Here is a 9,046-nt window from a genome sequence, read left to right on the forward strand (position 1 = left end):
TGAGTGTGTGTGTGTATCTGTGTGTGTGTGTGTGTGTGTGTGTGTGTGTGTGTGTGTGTGTGTGTGTGTGTGTGTGAGTGAAAAAGGGAGGGGACTGTTTAAGGGAAATGTCTGAATGATCAACAAATATATGTGGCTTTCTGTGCAAAAGCAAAAATATTGTTTCATTTATCCCATAAACTTCTCTGTATATGATGGTCATCAAATTTGTATTATAAGTGGAGATTTATTTATGCTCTCTATTACACTGAGTTAAATTTTACATAAAGGCCAATGGAAGGTGCTTATATTTACTTGAGGTTGCTTTTGATATTGTGATGCTAAACCAACACATAGACTGTAGAACTGAAAAGCTAAATTTCACACAACAAATAACACCTCATGAATCTGTTTTTATTTATTTATTTATTTTTAATTTAAATATATCAGCTAGGTAACTTTTTAACAGTCTGTTCTTCAGAGGGCTATGGGAGATCGGGCTGAGAGACGTTAGTGGTTGGTGAAGTGTCCTCCACTAGGGGGAGGTGTTTAGCTGTGCTGCTGCAGAAGACTGCCCTTCACGCCCATTCCATGTGTACAGATTGCTGGTATTGATGTGGCTTTCAAAAACAGTATGCTATAACATTTGTATTTATATTTATATTTTGTATGGACATTTTACAAATAAAATAATCTTCATAATCATTAAATGAATAAGGAGTAAATATGTACATATGAATAGTAAACCTAGACTACTTCGTATACCACATATTAAGGCAGCTTCAGTTTGATTGAAATTTAATTGCACCATCATACAATGAACAGGCCAAAATAATATATATATTTTTGTATTATTTTGATCTAAAAGTGCAGATTTAAATATGCTGAATGTTTCTGTGTATTTTATAAAAGTAAAAAAAAAAGCAAGCATGTAACAAATGACACACCTTCACTGTAGTTGTTTATCAGCGCGGGAAGAAGATTGTTGTTGTAGTGGTTATAACTAATATTTTGTGTATACTCCAGAAACATTCTCTTCAGTCCACCTAAATTGAGCTCTGTCACAAAAGCCTTTTCCCCATAAAGTCTATCCATCCTCTCATAGGACAATACAGTCTATATAAATAAGATAAACAACTCCTCTGACTCAAACTTTATTTATTTGAAGTGAATGTTGAACTTTAATGTTCATTTATTACTAGAGCAATAAACCAGCATCATCTTATGTGTTGGCCTGATTTATAACAGAGGCCTGAATCAGATTTGATAATTATTATCTATAAACTAAATTAAAATCTGCAATTCTTTTAAGAACTGATATCAGAGAACAGAAGTAACTTTGTTTTGGTTATGATACAAAAACAAATGCTACATACTTTATAATCACCCACATTAAAGGCTACCAAAATACATTTTGGCAGATATTTAGCATAAGTTGTTCAATCAAAATTGGTAATATCTAATTTTATATTTGTCCAGCCAATTGCCTGTTGTCAAAATTGCTACTTTCTTATATTTTTAAAGCAATAAGCTAACAGTACTCATCCTTGCTTTAATTGTAAATGCATCCCTTTTCCCCCCTAACCAGACGGCTCACTGTAGGATTTCAGAAGCAGGCTCAGGCATAAATGGGATTAATTCTCAGAGAATGTCCTTTGCTTTTCCTGCTGTAATTTCATTTGGAGAGTCCACACTATGAATAGCAAAGCGGTAGGCGAGGTGGTGCACGAGGACACTAACAGCCAGCGGGCTGAACACACAAGCCTTCAGCTTCCCTTACCTTGATAATGTCACAGCGTCAGGAAAGGCACTGCCCATTGTCCAGGACACTGGAAATTTAATCGGAAACTTCACAAATATGTAGACCTAATAGAACGCTCTTTCTTTCTTTCAGCTGAGCTGGTACACTGGACAGGTTCCAGGTTAGTCAAACAGAAGTAAATGAAGTTTAAGCAACACACACACACACACACACACACACTCACATACAGTATCTGAATATGCATGGAACAGTAAAAGATCAGGAAGATTAGATTGTTCTTTCTGTGCATAGATTGTTGTTTCAGTCATAGATTGTTTCCTGAATCCCAGAATGGCATAGTCTCTACAGTTTGTTTAGAGATGGGACGGTTTCTGTGACGGCTGTTCCGGGCATAGACTCGGCTCTGCGCCCCCTCCGTTACACCCACCCATGGAGCACGGCCCCCTGCCCGTTTTTGATTTAATTAAAGGGAAGAGGGCGCATCAATTTCAGTGGCGGCGCAGGGAGATGACAGCACACAAATTGAAAGTAAGCATCTCAGCTGGGACGGGAGGGGGTCCGCTCATCATTAACACTGAACACAATTCTGTGTGCCATGTAACAAGATTAGAAACATTATTATCATTCCTCCTCTACACACACCAAGCCTGTCAGAGAGAGAGAGAGAGAGAGAGAGAGAATATTTGAAAGAATTTGCAAGTGTGCAAGAGTAAAAGAGTTAACAGAAAGAGGTTAAACTTTTTTACACTATTTGCAAGAAAAAAAAGTTGACCTATTAGCAATCATCAAGTTTACCATGATACACAATGCTCCTTAGGATATGGACAGGTGACGCCTTAAAAAAGTAACTTATCTTGGAAATAATGTGCACAGAGAAACAGGAAGAGGTTTGCATTTATGTGTGTTTGTTGGTGTTTCCTATCTTGGCATGGTGTGTGCTGCTGAGTTTGTGACACCAGTGCTGGATTGAGCATGTGTCTCAGCGCCTGTCCAGATTACATCACATCCCACACTGAGCGCTGTACCAGTGAAGAGTACAGCTGATATATAAATCACTGTCACTGACTGACATCTACCCCCTCTACATTCATACAAGGAGAGAGTGTAACATCACATATGGCTTGTAAATTGAAAAAGCATGAATAGAGACACAGTACATGGTAGCACACTTGCTGATAGCCATGTGTATTATTTAATAGAATATGACTCTAACTATTGTCAGACTATGACTCGTTTCCTGTAAAACACAGATCAGTAGTAAGAAAATTGGCACATCACTTGGTACAGCTATTTTCTCTACCTCACTTTCTGACTCTATTCAGACTCTAACTATATGTATGTGCTTCCCCCACATATAAATATACTGACAGACTGAGCTAAACTGAACCACTGACAGACTCAAACCATGGAGAGTCTGTTAATAAACTACAAAGCCAGTTTACTCACATTCACAGTGTGGCCAAATTTGCTGATTGAATTGCAATATAGATGCTGTTATTAAGATAAAGATTTGTCAAAGTGTCCCTTTCCATAGCACATTGTTTCCAAATATCTGTGCTGCATTTACTTTATTGAATAAATAATTTATACCATGTTAAATTTTCAAGTGCATCTGAGTATGGGTACCTGTTGGTTTTTGTCAATGGTCAGTCTGCAAAACACTAAGTGAGTGAGTAGGAGTGTGTTTGTGTGTGTGTGAGACAGAGACAGAGAATGTTCTGATGTATTTGTCCAGTCAAAAATGGTGCAGTGCTGACACTTGATTGACAGCTCATTTGATGACCTTGAGGAAGTGCGGTGGAAACTTTCAATCTCAAATTTGGGGTAAAATGGGATTGAAAAGTGAGGATTTATTTTCTACCTTTTGTTGTTTGTTCCTTCTTTCAAAGTAGCCTAATACAATCTTGTGAAATGGTTGTGAGGTGACTGAAAACAGGTGTGACTTAACCTCACACAATGTTATCTCCTAAATTTGACCACTGTGTTTAATGCCTGTCTCTTATCTGCCAGTAGTTATATTTTGGGTGAATCACTATTATTTTTTTAAAAAGAATAATATGATGATAAAAATTCTACGTTTTTTTTATATTGCTTAATCTCAATTTAAATCTCGACAGCAAATGTAGTAATTGCTTAATTCGGTGTAAAAGGTAAAATATGTATAATGAAATACTATCATCACAAATTATTCTGAAAAATCACACGATCTCAAAGGACATTGTTTTTTGTGCAGAAGAAGAAAAAAAGTCAATAAAGAAGGGCATGAAGAAGAGACTGAAGGAATGAAATTCTTAGTATAACCCCAGTGAGCCTGCAGGTGCTTTCCAACCAGCTGCTCCGTAAAACTCGATACAGGCCTCGTGAAGGTAAGGTTCCCCTGAAAGCAGATAGCCCAACAAACACATCAATATTAAGAGGAGATCAGGGAGATCCCATTCTTGCCAGTCAGTTTGACAAGGACTGTTTTTTTTGTGTGGAATTTTTACCTTGCAGTTTATCATATAGTTAGCATGTGATATTTTAATCGTGACAAGTACCCACAAAAAGGTTTTCACTGCACTGAGGTAGAGCCCACTAACTCCTGCTAGTCACTTTGTCACCAAAATAACAGCCAGCAGTATGATTCTTCTGTAAAGGTTGTTTCTACCTTAATTGTCTGATTTAAAATGTGTTTATTATTATATAATTATTATATAATATTATATATCTTTCCTGATCTTGGGTGGCCATGTCAATTTTATTGAAATCAATAATCTGCAACCTTCTGTACTATTCATTTCAATGGTAGACCTGTGTGATTTAAAAAAATATATAAAAAAATTGCACTCTGTTTTATTTATATGTATTTGATATTTCTTTAGAACTTGAAAATTTCAATCGGCTTCCTCTCACTCTCCTTTTCTCTCTCTCTCTCTCTCTCTCTCTCTCTCTCTCTCTCTCTCTCTCTCTCTCTCTCGCTCTCTCTCTCTCTCTCTCTCAGGCACACATGCTTTAAATGAGGTCACCAGAATTGCTCGTAGCATTAGATATCAACCGTGTCCTTTCCGGGCAGGCTGGACCAGCTCTGGTTGCTGGGCCAATGTTTACTTTTCTGACAGGCCTGACACTGGCCTCAACACTCCAGTTACATTTTGGCCATATCCACTGATGCAGGGTCAGTGATACTCACCCATTCTGGGCTTGAACTGTAGTAGCTGTAGCAGTATAACTAGCCTAGGTCCAGCTGTTTAGAATACCATGCAACAAAAGCAGAGCTATGTCACCTGGCCTCTACCCTTAACCTCATGTGTTCCTCAGCGTCTTTCTCTCCCTCCTATCTCCCCTCACGTGCTCTCTTTCTATCGTTCTCTAAACATCACCCCATCTCTCCTTACTGCGACTCATTTTTTCCCTCTCTCCCCTTCACCCACCTCCTCCCTCACCTCTCTCCCCTTTACTCCTAGCTTCTGTCATTCTTCTCGTCCGCTCTTCTCTCGCTCACACCCTCCTGGATCTACCTTGACCTCCATTACTCTCACCACCCTCCACCCCACGCCCCGACCGAGCACCCATCTTCACCCGTTAATGCCTAGGAAGTGACACAAGCCTCACTATCGTTGGAGCGATCATTAAAATTTATGGTGAACTGACTTCCCCCAGCTTGCAGCGTTCAGGTGGCATAAGTCATAATTACGCAATGACAGAGGAGGGGGAGGGGCAGTCCCCTCGGCCTGGTCGCTCCAGTGACAAAATCACTCAAGAGGAGGCGCGTGTACCCCAACAACACAACCCATCACCTGAGGGCACAAGCAGCTGTGCTACTCCATACACGTCCTGCCACTTGCTAGTATGTGTTGTTAATTAAGCACTTGCATTGTTAGCAGTGGAAATACTAAAAATGTAGTCCCTGTCCACCCCAGCTGTTCTCCTTCCTCCTGTAGTTCCTCCTCTTATATTTCTTTTCTCAACCCCCCCCCCCCCCCCCAAAAAAAAACAAAACACTTTTAGCTAGGTCTGATTCTGAGGTACGTTTCAAAATCAAACATCAAAAAACTTTTTTTTGTGCATATTCATTTTTGTATATTGAGGTTGGTTGTTTCTTTGATTGCAAATTGTACTTAATTTCTGTAACAAAACTTAAGCTGTCACTTACCTTGAAAGAAGAAGAGGTATTGGCACCATGAGCTGCCTTTGTGTGTGTGTGGAGTCCTAGCTTCACTCTGTTGGCCCCGTGCTTGCTGGTGGCACTCAATTTGTCCCTGGTTAAGCTGTAATAGAGTTGGGGGTGAAGTGGGCTTGACATACACACACTTCGTTTTCCCTGCCTGTGTTTCCCCCCCCGGCCCCTTCAGGGTGCGCATTGTGTGTGTGTGTGTGTGTGTGTGTGTGTGTGTGCAGGGAGCCGCAAAGCATGACTGCCAGCATGACTTCACACTGAGGACATCCCCTGCTCACTGCCACCTCTCATTCAAGAAGTAAATAAGTCAGAGGAGGTGAAGGGGAAAGGGAGGTGATTGGCGGTCAAGAGGAGGTGAACATGCAGAACAAACTGGAGAGCAGAGGAGGCTGATGAGAGGAGTGCAGGCTTATGAAGCTGGAGGGAGAATGGTGGTTTAGGATCTCCTGAAAGCAAGGAGCCAGGCAGAACAGAAGAAGGACGTGAACATGCATTACTTTTAGAGCCGTTTCAACATCGGTATTGATCATGTTTTATTGACAACTTGTGCAAGTTCGTGGGGAGGAGGGTAGAATGTTTTAGCATACACTCACATGAAATTTCATGCTCAACATACAAACCCAGTCTCTGTCGGCCAGTGGTCTAACGCCAGCCAAATGGCCATGTGCCAGGACACACGCCTCCACTGGAGCCATGCTGTGTTCTACAATGTGGAAATGAAGCAGTTTCAACATGGAGCAGAACGAAGAGGCACCTTAAGATGTCATGTACTGAGCTCGGAGCCTAACAACAGATCCATGGATATCAGCGCAGGTCAAATGTATTGCGTTTGGCTCCCTTAGAATGATGTATGAAGCCAGTGAAGTGGAAATGTATGTGAAGCATCCCCACTCTTCCCAAAAACAGAGTTGGCCTGTGGGTTACTGCGCAGAGCTGTGTGGCCTGCTGCAGTAGGCTGTGAGCAGACAAGCAGTCCACGCATTCAGGTGTCAGCCCCACACCCTGCCCTGCCCTGCCCTGCCCTGCCCTGCCCCGCCCTGCCCTGCCTGCCCCCCCCACCTCCTGATTGGTAGCAGGGGCAAGAGTGGTAGCTGCTTCTGGGCCTGTCCCAGCATGCCCACTGAGAGAGATGCTTCCTCTGCTGCAGAGCAGTGCCAGTGAAGCAGGAACCACCCCACTGCTTACCCCGACTAACCATGCCGACACGCAGCCCTGCTGGAACACACGCGGCCTGTTTCTGACTCCTCCTCCTCCTCCTCTCTGTGTGTGTGTGTGTGAGAGAGAGAGAGAGAGAGAGAGAGAGAGAGAGAGAGAGAGAGACTGACTATGTGAAAGTACCCAGTAATGTCTGTGTCTGTTCTGTTGGTAATATGCTGAATTGATAATACATTAGTTTATTCACACTGGCTGCCCCATGTAAAAACTCACCTGTTGTATGCAGCATTGTTAAATGACATTATTTTAGGACCCTGTGGCACCGAGTCATATAAAATGTATCACGAACATACTAATGTTATATTAAATGAGCTGAACTGTATATGCACAGTTGCACCAAAGCCCTAAAGCCCTGCCTGACTCTTTTTTTCCTCTTACAGACCAAATCACCCACAGCTCATCTGATCTAACAGCCCAAAAGAGTGAGTTGCCAAGCACTAATGGTCAGTGATTGGAAAATGACAGGAGCTTTTGGGAGGCTCTCCTGGAGCCTCTTGTGGATGACCATCTGCTGAAGCTGAGGAGTGTTGACAGAGCCTTGACTGCAATCGTAAGGACACAGGAACAGTGGCGTGATTGCTGCCAATCACTTGAGTGGGACTGTGGTCATCGCACCACGGGAAAACTCTAAGGCAGTAAGATTAGAGAAAAGGTCCTCTATCACCTGTTAAACATAATTTTACTTTTATAAACAGTGACAATGTGAAATAAGAACATGTTCATATTATTGCAATATCAATATAGTATATATTTTTAGTTTCTTTAATTTTTTTCATTGTAATTTGAGGTTCTGACTTATTTTCACTTCCTGTCTAGAGGTAACTGCGAAACCCAGCAGGTACATGGCTAAAAATACCTGTTGCTAGTTGGAGAAGGATGATGATAATAACTGTGGTCTCCTATAGGTCGCTCTCATGTGTGATTGCGATTGGGAGGGTAAAAACGAAGAGACAAGGGCCTCAGCTCCTTAAGCACTGATGTCAATTAAGCCTTGATTGGCCTTTAGTCTCTGTGTATGTGTGTCTGTGCGTGTGTGTATGTGTATGAGTTTGTGAGGAATAGACAGTAGGGGGTAAGTGAATATGCATCAGGGATTAGTGTATGTATGCTTCTTTTTTATAACTGCAGTACACACACACACACACACACACACACACACACACACATATATATATTTATATATGTATGTATTACATACTACATTATATGTGTGTCCTGTATAGGTTTAGAATTAAGTGAGTGCATCTATGTGCCTATACTTCGGTCTGTGTTTTATTTGTGTGTGTGTGTAAGACGGTCTCCACTCTTGAGCTACTGAAGCTATAATCACAGCTGTGATCACAGGCGGGAGCAGTGAGAACAGCCCTCTGTCACCCCTTCCTCCCTCCACTCCCACCTTCACTCTCTCTTTCTCCCCCTTTTGTTTTTCCCCACATCCTTCTCTTTAGTGGTCTGTCTTTCTTTCCCGCCCACCCTTTCTCTCCCACCGCTGGACCCGTGCCTGCTCTTCCGCTAACCCCCATGTTCGCAAATCACTTCTTCCCGTGTCAGCAGGTAAATTGTTTTGTCCTCCCATTCCCTGCTTTCATTACCTTGTGTAAATTAAGCGATATGTCGTCCAGCCGTGCGAACCGTGCCTCTCGGTGCCGCCACGCCAAAATCACGAGATTTGGCGTAATAAATGAAGACAAACTGGCACCAGCACTGCTCCTTCTCCGCCACCACTCGCTTTCATTATTCGCTTAACTTGCCGGAGAAAATGACTTAACCCTGACCCGCACATTACGTCCCACATTCACTCCAGATAAAAGCCTTTTTACAGCAGGCCCCCCACAATTTATATTCCACCAAGGAGGCTCCTTCTCTCTGTCACTTTTCCAATCTCGGGGCCCCTCAACACACGTCATTAAACTTGTCGTGCCTTCCTGTATTTG

This window comes from Electrophorus electricus, chromosome 13 (genome assembly GCF_013358815.1).
Source record: "Electrophorus electricus isolate fEleEle1 chromosome 13, fEleEle1.pri, whole genome shotgun sequence".
Taxonomy (NCBI): domain Eukaryota; kingdom Metazoa; phylum Chordata; class Actinopteri; order Gymnotiformes; family Gymnotidae; genus Electrophorus; species Electrophorus electricus.